The sequence below is a fragment of the Stomoxys calcitrans genome, chromosome 1 (genome assembly GCF_963082655.1).
Source record: "Stomoxys calcitrans chromosome 1, idStoCalc2.1, whole genome shotgun sequence".
NCBI classification, from domain to species: domain Eukaryota; kingdom Metazoa; phylum Arthropoda; class Insecta; order Diptera; family Muscidae; genus Stomoxys; species Stomoxys calcitrans.
In genome coordinates, this window is record NC_081552.1 from 198,941,644 (window position 1) to 198,960,878 (window position 19,235).

General features: G+C 39.8%; 1 protein-coding gene and 1 long non-coding RNA gene across 2 annotated transcripts in view; one reads left to right on the forward strand and one right to left on the reverse strand.

The window, feature by feature from the left end:
• LOC106088126 (uncharacterized) overlaps window positions 1–19,235 on the reverse strand; it is a 527,532-nt gene that overhangs the window by 382,848 nt on the left and 125,449 nt on the right. The window contains exon 2 of the mRNA XM_059370442.1: window positions 16,550–16,613. The gene's annotated coding sequence lies outside the window, so the exon portion shown is untranslated. The remainder of the gene's footprint in view (window positions 1–16,549; window positions 16,614–19,235) is intronic.
• The window catches only part of LOC131998144 (uncharacterized), a 195,235-nt gene that overhangs the window by 86,095 nt on the left and 89,905 nt on the right, over window positions 1–19,235 (forward strand). The window lies entirely within an intron of this gene.

Below are 19,235 nucleotides of genomic sequence, written 5' to 3' on the forward strand. Positions count from 1 at the left end.
ATGTATATGACCTCTATCAAGTTATTGACCGCTATGGACCGTACTTGTCATGCCGTACAAGTAAAAAAATATCATTTCCAACACTTCAGGCAAATAGAGTAATAATTGTGCTCTCACGAGGCTCAGAAAGTCAAATTGTCAGATCGGTTTATATGGCAGCTATATCAGTTCATCAACCAATTTTGACCAAGGCAGAGTTGGTGCAGGTTATACCAAAACGTTATATGCAAAATTTCAGCCAAATTGGATAAGAATTGTGCCGTCTAGGGTTCAAGAAGTCTAATCGGGAGACCGGTCTCCTTCCCATCGCATACAAGATACTCTCGAGCGTACTGTGTGAAAGATTAAAACCTAAAGTCAATGAGATAATTGGGCCCTATTAATGCGGCTTTAGATCTGGTAAATCCACCCTGGACCAGATATTCACACTGCGCCAAATCCTGGAAAAGACCCGAGAAGGAGGACCGAGGTTTCAGACCCGAGGTTTCAGACAAGGAGACAGCCTATCGTGTGATCTCTTTAATATCATGTTGGAGAAGATTATACGAGATGCAGATGTGAATAGATATGGCACACTAATCACAAGAGAAGACATGCTACTCGTCTATACCGACGACATCGATATCAGAATGGTCACCGGAAGTAGTAACTTCAGCGTTTGAAAGAATCGAAAGAGAGTCAGCGAAAATGGGTCTGGCAGTAAAGGGAGATAAAACGAAATGGATGGTTTCAACTCCCAAAATGCCTTGTACGAAGATTACACTATACAAGGCACTGATACTACCCGTGCTGTTATTGTATATGGTTCTGAAGCACGGGTGCTTGTGAAAGCAGATGAGGCAGTGCTTGGTGTATTTGAGAGAAAGATTCTTCGTAAAATATATGGATCAGTTTGCGATAATGGAGAATATAGGCTACGTATGAACCACGAGCTGTATGAGCTGTATGACGACGATAGCATAGTTGCACGCATCAAAATACAAAGGTTGAGTTGGCTAAGTCATGTTGTCAGAATGGATGAAGAAGGTGGTACACGAAAACCGGGAAGACCAAAAGCCCGATTGAAAGATCAAGTGGTGGGAGACACCTCGAGATTTTAGAATGAGCGCAGAAGATCGAGGTACTTGGAACGCTATTCTACGTTCGGCTAGTGGAACAAATATTCTGTCATAGCCAATTGAAGAAGAAGAATGGGGAGACCGGTGTATATGGCAGCTATATCCGGTTATGGACGGGCAATACTTATCACAGAAGTTGAAAGTCATAATGAAACACCTCATGAAAATTTCAGCCAAATCGAATAAGAATTGCGCCCTCTAGAAGTTCAAGAAGACAAGAGGCAAGATCGGTTTGTATGACGGCTATATCAGGTTATAGGTAGATTAGGACCATACTTGGCACAGTTGTTGGCAGCCATACCAAAACCACATATACAAAATTTCAACCAAATTGGATAAGAATTGCGCCTTCTGGAAGCTTAAGAAGTCAATCAGAAGATCGGTTTATATAGCTGCTATATCAGGTTATGAACTTACAATATTTAGACCATACTTAGCACAGTTGTTGAAAGTCATACCAAAACGATATTTTTAACCAAATCGGATAAGAATTGCACCTTCTAGAGGCTCAAGAAGGCTTATCAGGAGATCGCTGTATATGGGAGCAATAACAGATTATGGACTGATTTAGACCATACTTGGCAGAGTTGTTAAAGGTCATAATAAAAGACATCAGGAAAGATTTCAGCCAAATCGAAAAAAATTGCGCCTTCTTGAAGCTCAAGAAGTCAAAATCCAAGATCGGTTTATATGATCTGCTGGTTCCGATCATCGGCCAACAGCCAGTCTGCAATTCGGATAATCTCCATTCGGCATTTGCACTGCTCTCACACTTTGAATCGTAGAGCATGGGCAGACCAAATATATAGTGGGAGCATTACTACAATTGGGTGGCTGTGCAGCAGGTGACATTAACCTATACCCCCTTCCTATGGTGGAGTGCATATAAATGTGAATCCCGAAAACGTGAATGTGATTGAATCTTAATATTCGGAAGTCAAAGTGAAGTCCAAAATTGCGCCGTCTTGAAGCTCAAGAAGTCAAAATCCAAGATCGGTTTATATGATCTGCTGTTTCCGATCATCGGCCAACAGCCAGTCTGCAATTCGGATAATCTCCATTCGGCATTTGCACTGCTCTCACACTTTGAATCGTAGAGCATGGGCAGACCAAATATATAGTGGGAGCATTACTACAATTGGGTGGCTGTGCAGCAGGTGACATTAACCTATACCCCCTTCCTATGGTGGAGTGCATATAAATGTGAATCCCGAAAACGTGAATGTGAATCTTCATATTCGGAAGTCAAAGTGAAGTCCGAAATTTTATAAAAACAACTAAAAGCGTGCTAAGTTCGGCCGGGCCGAATCTTGGAACCCACCACCATGGATTCTGCTAAAAATTTATACAAAATAAATTTTGTTGAAGGGCATAAAGCTTCCACGAACTGAACAATGATGATCGAGAGACCGGTTTTATGGTGCCTATATCAGGTTATAGACCGATCTGGACCATACTTGGCATAGTTGTTGGAAGTCATAACAGAACACCACTTCAGTCAAATCGGACAAAAATTACGGCTTTTAAGGGCTCAAGAAGTCAAATCGGGAGAACGGTTTATATGGAAGCTATATCAGGTTATACATCGATTTAGACCGCACTTAGCATGGATGTTTCAAAACATAACAGACCACTACATAAAAAGTTTCAGCCGAATCGGCCGAAAATTGCGGCTTGTAAAGCCTCAAGAAGTCAAATCAGGAGATCTGGTTATATGGGAGCTATATTTAAATCTGAACCGATATGGCGCATTTGCAATCCCCAATGACCCACATCGTTATTAAGTACATGTGGAAAATTTTAAGCGGTTAGCTCTACACGTTCGACAGCTATCGTGATTTCAACAGACGGACGGAAGGACCGACATGGCTAGATCGATTTAGAATTTCAAGACGATCAAGAATATGTATATACTTTATAGGGTCTTAGGTCAATATTTCGAGGTGTTACAAACGGGTTGACTATATTAGTATACCCCCATCCTATGGTGGTGGGTATAAAATGTAACCTCGGAAAAAAAATTTTAAGTAAGAAATTCCGTTCTACTTAGAATATCCTTAATTATTTTCCGTTTCACTCCCCTAAGTTGGTTTATGTCTGGTATTGTGTACACACCTAAGTACCGGTGTCTGTTAGCTGCCAAAGCCGGGCAATAACATAGGAAATGCTCCACCGTCTCATTTACTTCCCCACATGCCCTACACATTCTATGACTTGCTGCACCAATGTTGCATAAGTGTGCTCGTAGTCCTATGTGTCCCGTTATGACACCAAAAGCTATACTGACCTTTCTCTTACTTCCTTTCATTAATAGCCTCGTTTTCTTACGATCCGGATCACACCAAAGTATTTTCGCCGTCCTACCGACTATCCCGCTATTCCGCAGTGTCACATGCGCATTCGTCGCCCACGCCCTTAGATCGGACTGCGTCGACCAGAAACGCTTCGGCTTATCCAAGTGTATCCACCGCAGTTCTCTTGCTTTCACTGCCACATCGTCTGCCCTTTCATTCCCCCTTACTTTGTTATGGCCCGGAACCCAAACTATGCGGATTGTGCCATCCTCAGAGAAGACGTTAATCTCCTTCTTACACTGTAAAACTGTTCGTGAGCTTACCCTCCCGGTTGTTGTTGCCCTTATGGCAATTTTTCTGTCCGTAAAGATGTTCACAATCGACGTCCTTGCGTTAGCAGCACACCGCCCCACGAATTCCGTAATCGCCCGGATCTCCGCCTGCAGGACCGTATGGTCAGGAAGTCTTAAATAGATCTCAGTCCCTGGTTTCTCAATGGAGACCCCCAGGCCCACTCTGTCCCCTAGCTTTGATCCATCCATGTAACATGGTCTTTCAGATGCCAATACTAGGATTCCGTTAGTCGAAGACTGTGCCGCTGGCAGCAGCACCTCACACTCGATCGAAGTCTCGTCTCAGGCATGCGATCAGAAACCTCTTCCCTTCCTTCCAGGTTTCCTATCGTCGCCTCGATTATACCGCGATGGTATGAGCTACTCCCATCCTCAATCCATTCTCCCATTGCCTTAAGTCTCATAGCCGCAGCGGCTGCCTCACATTTAATCTGTATGTCAATGGGTCGGATATAGTCTTCAGTGCCCTAGTGGGCATGGTCCTGATCGCTCTGATAACAGTTACCAATAGTATGCTTAGCATGTCTGGCGACGACTACAATGTCCCTTTTAACAATCCCTTTTGTCGGTGTAGAATGTATTTCGCTAAGTCAGAATGTGGCCAGTATACAAGTAACACGAAAGAAAAAAAACAAGGCAGCAGCAGCCGATAGGTTACCAAGTGAACCATTTATGACCGAAAAGGCACCCTCTGGCATGAAGAAGTCTTACTTAAAGATTGGAATTCCTTCCTGTAGATATTTAAGATGCCACCGTGGCGCAGAGGTTAGCATGTCCACCTATGAAGCCGACCGCCATGGTTCAAATCCCGGCGTGAACATCAGAAAAAATATTTTCAGTGTTGGTTACAAAGCTTCTGTCCAAAGAAGAGTCACAAAGCTTCTGTCCAAAAAGGGGTCGTACAGCGGCACGCCGTTCGGACTCGGGTATGAAATGAGGACCCTTAGATTGAGCTTAAACCTGAATCGAACCGCACTCATTGATATGTGAGTAGTTTGCCACTGTTCCTTAATGCGAGGTTAATGGGTAAATTTGCCAAAATTTTTGAGATATCCTGTCATGTTAAAACTTTTCTATGGCCCATTCGTAATCCACAGCGACTTATAAATTAGATAGACGCATGTAAGTAAAATTTCAAGCGGAAGGCTAAATCATTCTAGCGCTATAACAATTTCTGCAGATGGACGGACGGACAGAGCGTAGCAATATTGTATAATCCTTCGATTATCCGGTTTTGTATGCACCATATACAAAACCGGTTATAATTTAGACTCATTGTTTATATGCAAATTGCAAATTTTGCCCATGAACATTCCACTAAGGAACAGGGGCATTGTTTATTTACTCTCCTCTTACTTCCAGAAGTTTTATCCACAAAATTGCCACACATTTAAGAAAAATCTCTGTGTCACTAAAACTCAACTTTAAGATTTTCCCAACTATGCTTAAGGCACAATACCAAGCATTGCTAACAAAGATAAAGGTAAAGTCCTGGGCATTACATGCAACACAAGCATTACTTCTTTCAAGGTTGACAACACGAAGCAGAGCAAATTTATCAACAAGGGGGTGTTGATAAACCCACCTCAAACAACCAGGCGCGAAATCTATGACAACAATTTGTTATTCATTCACATTTGCGTGGCATTCTTCCTCTTCGCCAAGAGAATCCAAATCCCAGCAAAATGTTGGTGATTTTGTTGATGACTCCCTTCAAAGAGCGTACGGCAGAAGCGGCAGCATAAGAAATGTGCTGTGAAAATTTGACATTTATCATTGTGAAGGGTCGCTGCTTGGCGAAGAGCAAACTTCAAAGTTTGTAAACACCTTTCTCAAAAAAAAAAAAAACAAAAACAATTCTCTTCTTCAGCATCAAGCAAAACAATTTAAATTCAACGGTGAGCGACAAAATTAACTTTCATGTGACACGGTTAGAAATGGGTTCGACCTTCATTCAAATCAAAGGCATTGCCATGGGAGCATAGCCAAATAAATGTCTTTCGTTCAAAGTGTGTAACACCTCAATAAATCTAAGAGTTGTTCAGAAGCCTTTATTTGCAAACAGGGGATATTCACTAAACTGCCATTGAGGGCTTTACATAATTCCTGCTATAGAGTAGTGGAGGGTGTAGTTCTATATGTAGCACGCAAATGAATGTTACTTTCAAATAAATGACGATTCCGGGGAAAAATGAATGGATTGGGAAAGGGTGTGTGGGTTGGTTACAGTTAGGAAAACTACTTAAATGAAAATCCTGAACAACATTGAAGTTTGCTATGAATATTAGTTTGCGATGTAAATAATTCTAGAAGAACATTATTTTAGTTAGAGCTATATGTAAAACTGAACCGATTTGGCCAACATTAAGTATCTGTGCAAAATTTCAAGTGGCTAGCTTTACGTGTTCGACCGCTATCGTGATTTCGACAGATGGACGGGCGGCGGTGGTTTTCCCCTCTTAATGCTGGCAACATTTGTGAGGTACTATGCCATGTAAAACTTCTCTCCAAAGAGGTGTGGCACTGCGGCGCGCCGTTCAGACTCGTCTATAAAAAGGAGGCCCCTTATCATTGAGCTTAAACTTGAATCGGACTGCCCTCATTGATATGTGAGAAGTTTACTCCTGTTCCTTAGTGGAATGTTTACCCCAAAAGTACTACCCAAACATAAAAGTGAACCGATTGGGACAATATGGAACTCAAATGACAGGTATTCGGGAGTAGAGTACGAATTTCATATTAAAAGTAAGTAACTGGGGGGACGCCCCAACCCCAAAACACCCTAAAATAGGTTTTTCGGACGATCATGACAATATGAGACTCAAATGAAAGGTATTCGGGAGTAGGTTGCTAATATGGTCAGGAAGGAGAAATAGGCTTTATAATTTGTTGATTACCCAAAAACACCACCCCAAATCAATAGTGGACCGATCGGAACAATATGGGTATCAAGTGAAAGGTACTGGAAAATAGAATACGAATATGGTATCAAAATTTGGGTCTTAGTACCCATCGGGACGCCCCAACTCCAAAATTCCCCCTAAACAGATATATTGGATGTTAATAACAATATGGGCCTTAAATAAAAGTTTTTCGGGAGTAGATTACGCATCTGGTATACAAAATCAGATCGAAGTATAGGGGGTCACCATACCGCCCAAAAACGCCATAGATGGGCATATGACCCATCATGACTATATGGGGCTCTCTTTTTTTGTTTCTTCCGTATAATCAAAAACGGATGAACCAATTTTCACAGATTGTGTCAGTTTGTCTTGAAGGAAACATAGGCTGTATAATTTTTAGATATCGAATGGGAGCGCTCTCTCCCCCTTGCCTCAAAAAAGCCATCAAAAACCAAAAATGCACCGATGGGCACAATATGTGTGTCAAATGAAAAATATGGAAACAGAAAACAAATATCGTATTAAAATTTGGGTCCAAGTACCCAGCTGGTGCCCTCAACCCAAAAATTCCTCTAAACAGATAGATTCGACGTTCATGTCCATATGGGAATCAAATGAAAACTATTGGACAGTAGATTACAAATATGGCATAAAAAATTAGGTCCTAGTAATGGCAGGTCGCCCCACCCCTAAGTACCCCCAACTGGGCATATTAGCCGACCATGTCTTTTTGAGAGTAGATTACGAATAGGTATTTGTGCAAAATTTCATGCGCCTAGCTTTACTCCTTCGAAAGTTAGCGTGCTTTCGACAGACATGGCTAGATCGACTTGAAATATCATGACAATCACGAATATATTGGGTTGCCCAAAAAGTAATTGCGGATTTTTTAAAGGAAAGTAAATGCATTTTTAGTAAAACTTAGAATGAACTTTAATCAAATATACTTTTTTTACACTTTTTTTCTAAAGCAAGCTAAAAGTAACAGCTGATAACTGACAGAAGAAAGAATGCAATTAGAGAGTCACAAATTTGTCAACGCCGACTATATGAAAAATCCGCAATTACATTATGGGGTCTAAGACGAATATTTCGGGGAGTTACAAACAGAATGACGAAATTAGCATACCCCCATTCTATGGTGGAGGTTGAAACAAATTCCCAAAAAGGAATATTTACTTTTGATAGTTTTGACATTCTAAGTCGAATAAGTCCATGTCCGTCCGTCTGTTAGTTCGTCCGTCCGTCAGTCTGTCGAAACCGCGCTGTCTTTCGAAGGAGTGAACCTAGGTGCTTCAAATTTTGAATAAATACTATTTATGAGTGCAGGTCGGTTGAGATTGTTAATGTCCCAAATCGGTCCATGTTTTGTTATGGCTGCCATATAAACCGATGTCGGACCTTGAGTTCTTGAGCCGCTACAGGACGCAATTATAATGCGATTGAGCAGAAATTGTGCACGATGTAGTTTAGTTCCATCAACAACTCTGTCAAGTATGGCCTGATTCGGTTCATAACCTGATATGCAAATTGCAAATTTTGCCCATGAACATTCCACTGAGAAACAGGGAAAACTTCTCACACATCAATGAGTGCAGTCCGATTGAAGTTTAAGCTCAATGATAAGGGGCCTACCTTTTATAGAAGGGTCCGAAGGGCGTGCCGCAGTGCAACACCTCTTTGGAGAGAAGTTTGACATGGCATAGTACATCAAAAAAGTTGCCAGCATTAGGAGGGGAAAACCACCGCTGAAAATTTTTTCTGATGGTCTCGCCAGGATTCGAACCCATGCGTTCAGCGTCTTAGGCGGACATGCTAACCTCTGCGCTACGGTGGCCCACCGAAGTCGCATCGCCGATAGAAGCTATATCAGGTTATAGACTAATTGGGACCGTATTTGGTACAGTTTCTGAAAGTCGTAACAGAACACCGCATGCACAATTTCATCCAAATCGGACACACATTGCGGCATGTAGGGACTTACGAAGTCAAATTGCGAGATCGGTTTATATGTGAGCTATGTCAGGTTAAAGACCGATTCGGACCGTACTTGGCACAACTGTTGGAAGTCTTAACTGAACACCGCATGCAAAATTTCAGCCAAATCGGACAAAAAAAGCGGCTTGTAAGTGTTTAAGAAGTCAAATCGGGAGATCGGTTTATATGGGAGCTATATCAGGTTATACACAGTTGTTGAAAATCATAACAGAACACTACACGCAAAATTTCATCATGTGTTGTTTCAACTGCAATTACAAAAGGCATTAAAATATTATTGTGGACTCTTGTACTCGCGTGGACTTGCATATAACCGTAGTCTTTCCTTGAGCGCAAGGGTTTTGGACATTGTTTGCAAGCAAGCTTAAAGATAGTCTTTTGGGCCAATATTATGTGGTTCTTTACGATTACTTTCTGATGATAGCAGTTGCCGCAGAAATCACGATGTCCCAGCAGTATATTGGAACTTGTGTCTGGTAAAGTCTGACTTGCCTCTGAGTTCCTTCAGGCAGACGACCCACTTATAATTTTACCTAGGACGCTTACTTGGCAGTTCGTCGGTCAACTTGTCTACATTCCTTTGAACAATTTTTCTATTCTTGTTTTATTTTCCTTTTTTTTTTGCTCTAAAGTAACTGAAATTAGCGATAGCATTCATAGTTATCGATATCTTTTCAAAAAACATTGGTGACATTTGTGAGATACTATGCCATGGAAAAAGAGGTGTCGCACTGCGGCACGCCGTTCTGACTCGGATTTTAAAAGGAGATCCCTCATTGTTATACCCTCCACCATAGGATGGGGGTATACTAATTTCGTCATTCAGTTTGTAGGTTCTCGAAATATTCGTCTGAGACCCCATAGAGTATATTTATTCTTAATCGTCATGACATTTTAAGTCGACCTAGCCATGTCCGTCCGTCTGTCTGTCGAAAGCACGCTAACTTTCAAAGTAGTAAAGCTATCCGCTTGACATTTTCCACAACTACTTCTTTTTTGTGTAGGTCAGTTGGGATTGTGAATGGGTCATATCGGTCCATGTTTTGATATAGCTGTCATATAAACCGATGTGGGGTCTTGACTTCTTGAGCCTCTAGAGTGCGCAATTCCTATCCGATTTGGCTGAAATTGTGCATGAGCTGTTTTGTTATGATTTCCAACAACGGTCATAACCTGATAAAGCTGCCATATAAACCGATCTTGAATCTGGACTTCTTTACCCGATAAAGGGCGCAATTCCAATCCGATTTGGATGAAATTGTGCATGAGGTGTTTTGTTTTAATTTCCAACAACTGTGATAAATATGGTTCAAATCGGTTTATAACCTGATATAGCTGCCATATAAACCGATCTAGGATCTTGACTCCTTGAGCCTCAAGAGGGCCTAATTATTATCCGATTTGGCTGAAATTTTGCATGAGGTGTTTTGTTATAACTTCCAACAATTGTGAAAAATATGGTTCAAATCGGTCTATAACCAGATATAGCTGCCATATAAACCGATCTAGGATCTTGACTCCTTTACCCGATAGAGGGCGAAATTCCTATCCGATTTGGCTGAAATTTTGGTGTTTATTTTTTTGACGCGCCGCCCTTGAACCCTAGTTTCTCAAAAAAAAAAAGTTTTTAAAGAAAGAGTTCTAATTACACTCGCCGTTCTATTTTCTTATGAAATCTTTATATAAGTTTTAAATGTAAATTCTTAGAGTCCGTTGGTCAAGAATTGGGTTTTCGTTCATAGCATTCCAATATAATTTAACATCTTGTTTTGTAAACACAAATACCATCAACATTTTAGTTGCCAATTGTTCAGTCAAGTTTAGTTTTTTTTTTTTTTTAACTAACAGCAATTGAAGCCGTTGAGTGTTGCCTTTCCACTTGAAATCACAAATAAAGTTTTATTCTTTAATTGAAAAAGTTTTTCCGAATGTCTGCAAAATGTTGCAGTCGTGGATGCTAATTTGATTTGTAAACAAAGCACAGGGCTTCACAACGCCAAGTAGCTGCATAATGTGAAAGCAGGCATATAATGCGGAAATGGCAAAGGAAATAAAAATGCATTCTACATGCTAGGAAGGTTCTAAGCTAGCTCCTAATATGGTTCAGTCATGCAAAGAGTTAATGAAACCACAGGTTTTACGCCAAGCATGGCATGGTGGAGCTGCTCAGCATAGGGTTTTCAGAAATATAACTAAAGTTTTAGCTCAGCCTCAAGAGAGTGGCCCAAAGTGAGACATCTTACGAAAGGGTTACAAAATATTTCCCAATTAGTTACAGGGAAACGAACACCGTGTATACCCTACATTATAGGACGGGGGTATACTTAGTTCATCAGTTTGTTTGTAACATTAACGATTAAGTCGATGACTATAGCTGTGTTGAAAGCGCGGTAACTTTCTAAGGTGTACAGCCGAGAGCTTGAATTTTAACGGAAATTTTCAAATTTTTGCGCAATTCATATACGATTTGGCTGAAATTTAGTATAGTCCAAAGTGGTCCAACCTAATGTAGCTGCCATATAAACTGATCTTCAGATTTGAATTCGTGAGCCCATAGAAGGCGCAAGGTTTTGCTGTGATTTCCAACAGCCATGCCAAGTATGTTCCAAAATGTTCTATAACTTCTCACATATCAATGAGTGCCGTCCGATTCAAGTTACAGCTCAATGATAATGAACCTCCTTTTAATAGCCGACTCCGAATAGTATATATATTCTTGATCGTTCACCCAGATCGCTTCAAAAAGCCCAACAACTTGCGAATGTTCACATCCGCTAAATCAGACAGGTTATCAAAGAAATGAGGACCTAATGAGCGGAACTCCTTCTGACTGCTAGTGCTAGTCGTTGCTGGCAACCTTCAGTCTGTCAGCATGTTTTACGATTAGACCGTGACCTGTCATGACGAACACAATGACTGAGACGTCTGTTCTAGCCAGTGACAGCAAAGCGGTAGAGCTATTCAAGTCTAGATGAGGTCATATAGTTTTGGAATGCTCACAACCCCCTCTTTGTGACCATCTATCATTCGTTGGCCTTTCGGGACTTGTTCTAAAAACTTAGCTTACATGTCGCTAGAGGCTCGTCCGCTTTACAATTCCCTGGGATATCTCTGTGGCCCGACACCCAGAACAGATGAATTTTGAACTGTTCAGCCATCTCGTTAAGAGCCCTGAGACAATGGAGGCGGTTTTGTGCCCAGAAATACTTTCTCCAGGGATTTAATGGATGCCTGGCTGTCTGTCAGTTTATGCCAATCGTCGTAATGACAGTATATCTTAATCATGCCACCACTTCCTTGATTGCAAGGACCTCCGCTTGATACAAACTGCAGTGGTCGGATAACCTTTTCGATATGACCAGTTCTAGAGTTTTAGAGTACACCTCAAAGCCCACCTGGTCGTCCAGTTTGGAACCATCCGATTAGAAGTCTATCTAACTTCTGTTACCAGCGATATCGTAGTTCGAATCGATTCTATCATGAATAGAGGTACAGTACTTTCTACCAAAAAGCGGCGCAGGTAGGGTGTAATCTACACTGCCTGGAACATAGAATATTGTATCAGGAATAACACAGTGTACGTATCCGTTACATGACCGAAAAGAAAGCTCTCTTAGCCTCACGGCAGTGGTAGCAGCAATTTGTCTAGCCAAAATGTCCAGGGTGTCGTCCTCAGTGCGGCTGTGATGCACAAACAAGCCATCACCTTGGATCCGGTTGAGTATTGAACAGTAGGTGGACTTTTGAAGTGCCGTCCATCAGACCACAACACCATATAGAATGATAGGTCTGATAATTGCAGTTTATACCCAAGGCATGACGCACGGACTAAGCCCCCAACTTTTGCCAATGGCTCTCTTGCAGGTATAGGCAACTTGTATGTCCTGCTGACAAAACTACTTCTGTCTTGCACGGATTTATACCTAGACCATTTTCGGTAGCCCACTTCGCTGTTGCACGTAAAGCTTCCTGACGTATATCTCTAAGAGTGCTGGGAAACTATTCATTTAGACTACTCTTTGCAAGAATACAGGCTCTGTGTCTCCCATTCCCCGTACCCTTGAGTAGTTTAAATCCCGGAATTCTTAGGCCACGAACCATTCCTACACACACCCATGGTACGTGTAGGAGTACCCCTGCCATTAGGAAGCCCATTTATTGATCACACTGCTCAATCCATTATCGTTATTGCGCTAAATTATCCAATAGTTTGACGGACATTGGTATCCTTGATTTCGAACCACAGTTTTATTATACCCGCCACCGAAGGATGGAGGACGAAATTTGGGACAGTGAGTTGTGTTCGGCCCTTCGACATCCTTCTTCAATTTGGCTCAGATCGGTCCTGATTTGGATATAGCTGCCATATGGACCGATCTCTCGATTTAAGGTTTTGGCCCTATCAAAGGCGCATTTATTGTCCGATGTCGCCAAAATTTGTGACAGTGAATTGTGTTGGGCCCTACGACATTCTTCTTCAATTTAGCTCAGATCGGTCCAGATTTGGATATAGCTGCCACATAGACCGTTCTTTCGATTAAAGGTTTTGGGCTTTTGAAAAATCTCAAAAATTTAAATCGCTTAAAAAAATACTTTTTTGAATAGTTCGAAAACAGGTCACCCTGCTCAATCCATTATCGTTATCGCGCTAAATTTTCCAATAGTTTGACGGACATTGGTATCCTTGATTTCGAACCACAGTTTTATTATACCCGCCACCGAAGGATGGAGGACGAAATTTGGGACAGTGTGTTGTGTTCGGCCCTTCGACATCCTTCTTCAATTTGGCTCAGATCGGTCCTGATTTGGATATAGCTGCCATATGGACCGATCTCTCGATTTAAGGTTTTGGCCCTATAAAAGGCGCATTTATTGTCCGATGTCGCCAAAATTTGTGACAGTGAATTGTGTTGGGCCCTACGACATTCTTCTTCAATTTAGCTCAGATCGGTCCAGATTTGGATATAGCTGCCACATAGACCGTTCTCTCGATTAAAGGTTTTGGGTTCATAAAAGGCGCATTTATTGTCCGCTTTCGCCGAAATTTGACACAGTGACTTATGTTAGGCTTTTCGACATCCATGTCGTATATGGTTCAGATCGGTTTATTTTTATACCCTACACCACTGTGGTACAGGGTATTATAACTTTGTGCAATTGTTTGCAACGCTTAGAAGGAGAAGAGTTAGACCCATTGATAAGTATACCGATCGGCTTAGAATCACTTCCGGGCTCAATTTAGCTATGCCCGTCGGTCCGTCTGTCTGTCCATGTATTCTTGTGATCAAGTAACAGGTCGCATTTATTGTCCGATTGCCATGAAATTTTGCACAAGTCTCTTTTTTGGCCCAAGGACAAACGCTATTGATTTTGAACAAAATCGGTTCAGATTTATATATATAGCTCCCATAAATATCTTTTATCCGATATGGCCTTCTAAGGCTGTAGAAGCCACAATTTTGGTCCGATCTTTACAAAATTTGGCGTGGGTAGTTTTACAATTTTTGTTTGTTTCTTTTTCAAGACGAGCTCAATGGTCGGAGATGCAGATGGAAAAGGAAAGCCAAAGATAGCAACACACACCAACCACTATGGGACGCGTTTCGTCTTTGGTTAGAAGACTTTTTAACCATATTAGGTGTGATGGCTTCAAGGGCCGTCGACAATCCTGACTATCAGCTGTACTTTTCCCAATGCATTTATTTTTGTATAATGACAGACATTCTTTCTGTGACAAATTACACTTCTTCCGTACTACACATGATTTTGTGAATCTGTTGGAAGTTGTATTGATGGCTTCGAACACTAAGACATGGGCAATGGCTCTCGCTGTTGCTCTGTGTGCCCAGGTTCGAATCCTGGCCGGGCTCTGCCGAATTTTTCATTTTTTCAAGTTTTTGCTTATTAGGGCGAAGATCATTAAATTTTACAATTTTTGTTTGTTTCTCTTTCGAGACGAGCTCAATGATCGGAGATGCAAATGGAAAAGCATTTCGAACATTTGCATCTCCGATCATTGAGCTCGTCTGGAAAAAGAAAAACAAACAAAAATTGTAAAATTTAATGATATTCGCCCTAACAGGCAAAAAGTGAGTAGTTTTATTTGAAGAACCAATGCGATTGCTTGGGTTGCCCAAAAAGTAATTGCGGATGTTTTAAAAGAAAGTAAATGCATTTTTAATAAAACTTAGAATTAACTTTAATCAAATATACTTTTTTACACTTTTTTTCTAAAGCAAGCTAAAAGTAACAGCTGATAACTGACAGAAGAAAGAATGCAATTACAGAGTCACAAGCTGTGAAAAAATTTGTCAACGCCGACTATATGAAAAATCTGCAATTACTTTTTGGGCATCCCAATATATATTTTGTCCGATATGGCCTTTTAAGGCTGTAGAAGCAACTATTCCGATTTTAACAAGTTGTAGTACGAGGTGTTTAATTTGACGTCTTCGATTTAGATATAGGTCCCCGATATATCTTTCATCCCAAATAGACTTGAGCCTGTAGAAATCACAATTTTCGTCCGATTTTGCATAAGACGTTTTATTTGACGTTCCAATACGTGCGCAAAATTTCATTAAAATCGGTCCAGATATAGATATAGCTCTAGTGTATATAATTTATCTGATATGGACTTTTAAGGCAGTAAAGCCACAATTTTGGTCACATCTCTACAATATAGGGCGTGAGATGTTCTATGGTTGCCCAAAAATTAATTGCGGATTTTTCATATAGTCGGCGTTGACAAATTTTTTCACAGCTTGTGACTCTGTAATTGCATTCTTTCTTCTGTCAGTTATCAGCTGTTACTTTTAGCTTGCTTTAGAAAAAAACGTGTAAAAAAAGTATATTTGATTAATGTTCATTCTAAGTTTTATTAAAAATGTATTTACTTTATTTTTTAAAAAATCCGCAATTACTTTTTGGGCAATCCAATATTTAACGTCCCAGTGTGTGTCATCAAACAGGTTACGATATAACACCCATATAGTCTTTTATCCGATATGACCTTTTAAGGATGTGGAAATCCAAATCTTTTGTCCTTTAGTAGGAAAATCTGGCAAAGTTCTATTTAATATTTCAATAGGTATTCAAGTTAAAGTCTGACTAGGTTTCGAGATAAGTTCTACATATAAAAAGTACGACGTACAGCAGGTGGTGTAGGGTATTATATAGTCGGCTCCACCCGACTTTTGTCTTTCCTTACTGGTAAGATATACCGACTAATTAGATCAATAATTTGTTATACACAATTGAACAATGACTTGTACTTGTTAGTATTTCTTCCAAATCTGACATATTTCGATTTAGCTGCTATGGAGCATAAGGTATGCATTTTCACCGCAATTTGACGAAAGATGGTGTACACATATACCCGAGGTAGTGGGTATCCAAAGTTCGTCCTGGCCGAACTTAATGCCTTTTTACTTGTTTCTGCAATATTTGCACCATATTGTGACAAAGTTTTAAAGATCTTTTGAAATGTTCAATATTTTTCCCTATTTAGTACAACACATTATTAATTATTCATACAAAACCAAACCACATCCATCAACATCTTTTCAACTTTGAAAATGTCAAAAAAAAAAAAAAAAGTTTTCTTCATTCCTTTGGACATAGGCAAATATTGATGGACTTTATTCATCCGTATAGGCAATTTGCATGAACCTCATTCATACACACACACACACACGCACATAAGTGAGAATTAATGTAGAAAAGGGAAGACAACAACAATAGCAAATATTTAATGGAAAATGAAAGAACATAAAAGCCATATTTGCTATTATTTTTGCAAAACAGTAGATGGCAAAAAAAATTACGAAAATTGTATCTAAAGTTACTTGGCAGAGTTTAATTTATGAGGAACTACTTACATTCATTGTTGAAAAGAAGGAGCAAGTATCGAAGTAGCAGCCAGTGGTCTCACCACAAAAAATTCTGAAATGAATAAAGAGAGAAATTGAAGTGAAATTAGATTATAAAAATTTTCATAAAATGTCTGTCAAGTTTTTTGTAAAAGAATATTTTTATACCCACCACCGAAGGATGGGGGTATATTCATTTTGTCATTCCGTTTGCAACACATCGAAATATCCATTTCCGACCCTATAAAGTATATATATTCTTGACCAGCGTAAAAATCTAAGACGATCTAGCCATGTCCGTCCGTCTGTCTGTTGAAATCACGCTACAGTCTTTAAAAATAGAGATATTGAGCTGAAATTTTGCACAGATTCTTTTTTTGTCCATAAGCAGGTTAAGTTCGAAGATGTGCTATTTCGGACTATTTCTTGATATAGCCCCCATATAGACCAATCCTCCGATTTAGGGTCTTAGGCCAATAAAAGCCACATTAATTATCCGATTTTGATGAAATTTGGGACGGTAAGTTGTGTTAGGCCCTTCGACATTCTTCGTTAATTTGGCTCAGATCGGTCCAGATTTGGATATAGCTGCCATATAGACCGATCCTCTGATTTAGGGTCTTTGGCACATATAATCCACATTAATTATCCGATTTTGATGAAATTTGGGACGGTAAGTTGTGTTAGGCCCTTCGACATTCTTCGTTAATTTGGCTCAGATCGGTCCAGATTTAGTTATAGCTGCCATATAAACCGATCCTCCGATTTAGGGTCTTAGGGCCATAAAATCCACGTTAATTATCCGATTTTGATGAAATTTGGGACAGTGAGTTTTGTTAGGCTGTTTCGACATCCTTCGTCAATTTGGCTCAGATCGGTCTAGATTTGGATATAGCTGACATATAGACCGATCCTCCGATTTAGGGTTTTAGGCCCATAAAAGCCACATTTATTATCCGATTTTGCTGAAACTAGGGACAGCGAGTTGACCTAGGCCCCTCGACATCTTTCTTTAACGTGGTCCTGATCGGTTCAGATTTGGGCATAACTGCCATATAGACCGAATTCTGGATTTAAGGTTTTGGGCCCATAAAAGGCGCATTTATTGTCCGATATCGGGGAAATTTGGGACAGTGAGTTAAGTAAAGCTCCTTAACATACTTCTGCAGTATGGCACAGATCGGTCCAGATTTGGATATAGCTGCTATATAGACCGATCTCTCGGTTTTAGGTTTTGGGGCCATAAAAGGCGTATTTATTGTGCGATGTCGCCGAAATATGGGACCGTGCTTTGTGTTAGGCTCTTCGAAATTTTTCTGCAACTTGGCCCAAATCGGTCCAGATTTTGATATAGCTGCCATGTAGACCGATATCTCGATTTAAAGTCTTGGTAAGAGGCGCATTTATAATACGATTTCACTGAAATTTGACACCGTGACTTATGTAAGGCTTTTCGACATCCGCGTCGTATATGGTACAGATCGGTTTATTTTTAGATATAGCTACTGTAATTATTAGTATTTGGTCCAAATCGGAACATATTTCGATATAACTGCTATGAGATGTAAGGTATGCCATTTTCACCGGATTTTGATGAAAGGTGTTTTACATATATACCCGAGGTGGTGGGTATCCAAAGTTCGGCCCGGCCGAACTTAACGCCTTTTTACTTGTTTTTTATATCGCGGTTTACTCAAAACTTCTTGCAGATATTAAATTCTCATTAAAACTGTAAAAACTTGATTATTTGCAAATTTTATTAAATTTTGATAATTATAGAAAATTTTATATTTTGGTTTTTTTTATAATTTTTTTGTGCCATTTGATCAACATTTTCTTAAAAAAAAAAAACAAATTGGGAAAATTTCATTTTCCCAGAAATTTTCTTTTAATCCCACCTCCCCCCAAAACAAATGGCAACAGTGTCTAGCAACTTCAGCATGACTAAACATTTCCGAGTCATGCCAGTGTCAGATATGTTCATCTCTGGTGAAGATGAAGATGATGGCCACAGGGAAAGAGAAGAAAAAATTTGTCTTACCAAAACTCCTGTCCTGGGTTGGGTAATGCATGTGTAAGTCTTGCCAAAGAAAACAATCAGCAATGTACTCCAAACACACACACACACTCAAATATACACCCACACAAAATCATTACACACACCCTGACACACATAGGTCAAATTTTCCATATATCATCCCAGGAATTTCCGTTTTTTTTTTTTGCAAACTTGCTCTTTTGTCAGAAATTTAAAAAACCATTTTTCTTTCATTTTGTGTCTTAGTAGTACTTTAGTTTTAGGGAGTTTTTCTTGTTAGGAATTCATGCGAAAAATTCAATGCGTTTACCACTATGAAAGGCATATCTGTTTTGGATATTCTCAAGTATAATAAATCACATCAGTGTCTTGGGTGGTCAATGCGGTAAAGATCTCTAAATCATTAGCCTTCAAATGATGAGGGCAAGTTAAAATACCTTCGAAAAGAACAATCATATTTTTACAACACTTAAGTGAGCGCTATTTAGCGACTAATAAATCATTGTAAATAACGAGATAGTCTTTTGGAAAGGAAAACCTTTAATCATATTTTTAAATAAATTCTTTTAATAACGTCACTGCTTCAGATAAGTAAAAACGCCATCAACATTTGCTCTTAGAGAAAATTGTGTTAAAATTTTATCGAAAGAGAGATAT